This window comes from Ursus arctos, unplaced genomic scaffold (assembly GCF_023065955.2).
Source record: "Ursus arctos isolate Adak ecotype North America unplaced genomic scaffold, UrsArc2.0 scaffold_17, whole genome shotgun sequence".
In the NCBI taxonomy this organism is placed as follows: domain Eukaryota; kingdom Metazoa; phylum Chordata; class Mammalia; order Carnivora; family Ursidae; genus Ursus; species Ursus arctos.
In genome coordinates, this window is record NW_026622841.1 from 41,463,715 (window position 1) to 41,468,450 (window position 4,736).

At 35.2% G+C, this 4,736-nt stretch overlaps 1 pseudogene; it reads left to right on the forward strand.

Annotated features, from left to right (window-relative positions):
• Positions 1-2,732: 2,732 nt before the first annotated feature.
• On the forward strand, positions 2,733-3,414 carry LOC113253138 (U2 small nuclear ribonucleoprotein B''-like; annotated as a pseudogene).
• Positions 3,415-4,736: the final 1,322 nt, after the last annotated feature.

Genomic DNA, 4,736 nt, shown 5'->3' on the forward strand with positions numbered 1-4,736 from the left:
ACATTTACAATTAACAACATAAATACACTTCCTTAAACAGAAGCTCATTATCTCTTAGGAAGACTTCAATAACAGCTCCTAATGGATTTCCTACCTCAAACTCCCTGCAACTCAAAACAGAAAGTATACTAATAGGACAAAAATTTGCAACATTTAAGGTAATTTTTATTTGAATATGCCAAGTTAGTTTAGACAATTTTATTTATGTGTCCACTGTAGAAAAAGAAGTTATTTTTTTCTGCATAACTCTTTATTCATATAATGAAATTCTAACCAGGGAAAATCACAGTCACCATTATTTATTGAGCACCTACTGAATTCTGCTTTCTGTTTTAATCGCTTTGCTACATTCTCTCACCTCATTCTTACATTACTGTAAGAAAGCCATTGCTCTTCTGAAACAGAATTCTACAGAAGCTGTTAAACTGGCCTGAACTTTCTTTGCCAATAATTAATGGCCAACCATGATTTGAAGCCAAATATATGATTCCAAATGCTGTTTTTTTTAACCATTATACTCAACTGCTTTGCAGATATTCCTGAAAAATATAAATATTAAAAACTAATCATTTAAATATATTTGCATATTTTGTTTTGTGAAAAGATTCTTTTGTCTTTAGTTATATATTTAATATTTCTAACCATGAGAGACTTGTAAGGTGTGGGTGAAATGGAAAGAAATTCAAATTTGTTTCCCTTGACGTGACTAAGCTTCACCTGCGTAAGAGATGATGGATGCTTTCACAAGATAAGAAGCTCTTGAAAATATATGAAACAAAATTAAGATGACAGAAATTTTGTGTTAATAATCAGAATTGTTCTCATTACAACTTAGCTTCCTCTGACAGACACGTAGTGCACCAATCCTATACCAGAGAATATCACACCATATGTTGTTCTTCAAATATTGGAATATTGTAAAAACTGCTCAGATTTTATAGATTTGCCATTTCTAATGGAGATTGGAGAGGATTTACGATCCCCTGGGGCCTCACCAAACATTCGTGTTTATTGTGGCCCTCACCTTTTTAAGCTTAAGACAAGAGGTTGTGCTTCTTTCTTTTGATTAAGCTTGAAATGCCTTTCCCATCTATTTTTATTAATTTGGAAGGAAATTGGATGAAAATGATTCTGTGCTTTGGTTTTATTTTACCACCCTTTACTAAGCAGTGTGCTGATAGCATTTTAAACATGATTTACTGAGAAGGATTTATATTACACGTGACCAACAAAAGGGGGGAGGGCAAGCATGGCTAAGATCCCATTTCTGCATTTTCAGCTGTGCCGAAGCAGTTTTACTTACCTGATTGAACATTATCCTGAGAGAAAGCAGGCTTGGGTTCCTGTTAGTCTGCTGTTCGTTGGTACGCGTCCTGTAATTAGAGGGTCAATTTTTTGGATCATAAATTTCTTAATTATAGATGATAGAGTTGCATGGTTGATCTATAAGGTATTTTCTTTTGGAAGTCATGTTAATATATTTTTTCTCATGCTTCAGAATAAAATAGATATTTAGTGTACTATCCTTTATAGGTTGAGTTTCAATTCTAGTCAATAAATATGTGTTGCTCACTGACCGTTTTACTAGGCATTATGGAGAAAACAAAGACAAGGAACTAGAGTTACTGAGGAAAGCAAAGAGAAGAATAAGACACATGTTTTAATAACTAAATTGCAGGATAGAATATGATAAGTATCATAAGATACATATTTACTAAATGCATATGGAGGTTCAGATGAGATAGAGATCATTATTTCATATATTTTTTTCATGCTGAAATGATATTTGAGATAAGTCTTAAAGAAAGAGATCAAGAATTGAGGTGGAAGAGAAGCAGATAAACAGAAAAAGTAGGACTTGGTTTATGGATGTTTGGAAAATATTAACTAGTCCTCTGTTCTGCACTCAAGGAATACTCTGAAGGCTAATATGAGATAAAACCAGAAGTCTTCACATTTTTTGAATGACGTAGTTTGACTTAAATTTTAGAAAGATCAATATGGCACCACTATGGGAACTGAACGGAGAAGGGGAGGGGTAGGAAGGTGGAATGTCAGCCAAGAGGAATGATCTGAGTCAAGGAAAGAAATAAGGAAAACATGAATTAGGATTAGTTTACTGGAACTCTAAGGACCAGAGGACAAAATTGAGGAAACCTGCCAGAAAGTGCAAAAACACAAAAGATGAAAAAAAAATTTAAGTAAAAAAATAAATAAATAAAGGATCAGCCCGGGGTTCGAAAGTTCAGAAAAGAGAAATGGGACAGGGGAAAATTGGCACAGAACTAATTCATGCAATCTCATCAAGCCGAAGAATGTGGAATCTCAGAATGAAAAGTCTCCACCAAGAAGGCAACAAAATGAATGAAAAGAGACTCACAGTTAGGTGATGGTATAACTTGATTTTAGAATCTCTGGAATAAAATAAAGATCTTAATGGCCTTAAGAAAGTGAAGAGGGGGGGTGCCTGGGTGGCACAATGGTTGGGCGTCTGCCTTCGGCTCAGGGCGTGATCCCGGCATTATGGGATCGAGCCCCACATCGGGCTCCTCCGCTGTGAGCCTGCTTCTTCCTCTCCCACTCACCCTGCTTGTGTTCCCTCTTGCTGGCTGTCTCTATCTCTGTCTAATAAATAAATAAAATCTTAAAAAAAAAAAAAAGAAGAAGAGGGGATTTCAGTTCTTGAGGGACCACCATGGGCCTCAGGCTATTTGAACATTTGAATCCAAAATATGGATATCAGACCAAATCATATAATTGATATCAACAATATGAATGACAAAATTAAAAAAGAAGAATTGGAGAGCTCCCTAGAAGCCCTGTTTTCTCAATTTGGCCACGTGGTAGATATTGTAGCTTTAAAGGCTGTGAATATGAGGGGGCAAGACTTTGTTATTTTTAAGGAACTGGCATCACCCACAAATGCCTTCAGACAGTTACAAGGATTTCCATTTTATGGTAAACGAATGAAAATCCAGATTCTGTTACAATATCTAAAGTCTGTGGCACTTCTGCTGAAAAAGTACAAGGGAAAGAAAAAAGCGAAAACTGTAGAACTCTCTGCAACAACTTCACACAAAAAGCCTGATCAAGAAACACCAAATGCAGCAAATACCCAAGGAAATTGAACACCAGATCCTTAGGTCCCTGGTTACGCTCCACACTGTATTTTATTCCTTAACAGTTTCTCAGAAGAGACTAATGAGATGATGTGATCCATGCTGTGTAATCAGTTTCCTGGTTTCAAGGAAGTCCTTTTGGTACCTGGAGGCATGACATTGCTTTCATGGAATTTGAAAATGGTCAACAGGCTGGAGTTGCTGAGACGCTTTGCAGGAATTTAAAATCACACCGTACCACGCCATGAAGATCAGCTATGCCAAGAAATCACATTCGAGAGAGTGGTCTTTATAGGAGTTGGTGTTATTTATACTGTTTGTTTCGATAACATTTGGTTGGGCCATTTTACTAGTTGGGGGTGAGGGAGAGGTTAAATTTTTGTGAATGGTTTAAAACAATACCAAGTCTTTGTTTTGCATTAGTGAACTATGAAATATGAAGGCCTTAATTTTGTACAATAAACTTTGATTTGTCTTCAAAAAAAAAAAGAAAGAGAGAAAGTGAGAGGAAACAGGTAACCAATAAAGGATCAGGATACAGAATTCCCATGGGCTTTATATCCAAATCACTGTTACCTATAGCAATGGTGTAATGCCTTTAAAATTGTAAGGGAAAATGATCTCAAATTAGAATTTTCTATGCAGACTGCTAGTCACTTGTGAAGGATGAACAATAACATTTGTGATGTATAAAGGCCTCAAAAAATCTCTCTTCTGATCCATTATCAGTAAAAAGTTAACTGGAAGATTTACTACAGTTAAAATAGTTAATTTACTACAGTTAAAATAATTAATTGACTACAGTTGAAATAATTAAACTAAGGTAGACATAGACAGCACAGAATCCAATACAAGAAATACACAAAGGAAACTAATAGGAACATGGTGAAGGCAAATCCTAAGACAACGGTTGCAAAACAGTTGTCCTAGAGGACAATCAGTCCAGAGGTGGTGACTTCCAGGAAGGATACTGCCAAGAAGTTAACGTTCATGATAGAACAACTAAGGTGTTTCAGTGTATTTTCTAGGTCATCAGTAAGGTCAAAGAGGTTGGCGATTAATAAATTATACAGGAAACAGAGAAAATGAAAAATCAAGGCAGTCATTAATTCCACGACAAATAAAACATTGCCTAAGAAAAGTCATTGTAATCACAGTACAATACTTCTCTTAGCTGTGAATAATATTTGCATTGTCATAAATTCATAAACATTAAAAATTAATTCAAAAAAAGAGTGATATATAAACTACATTAAGAACATCAGAGGAGAGAAAGTATTTACCTCAAAGAGAAGCAAATATAGATCTTTTATAATAGAAAGTTATTAAATAATATCTAAAACAGAAAGACCAAGAAATGATAATATAAAAATGCGACTTATAAAGGCAGAGCATAGGGAATATAGTCAATGCTATGGTAATGGCATCATATGGGGACAGATGGGAGCTACACTTGTGCTGAGAACAGCATAATGTATAGAGACGTTGGACCACTATGTTGTACACCTGAAACTAATGTTAACACTGTGTGTCAACTCTACTCAAATCAATTTTTTTTTAAACATGATTTACAATATGGAGGCAACTGGCAGAAGAAACAGCTCTCAGGGTTCAATA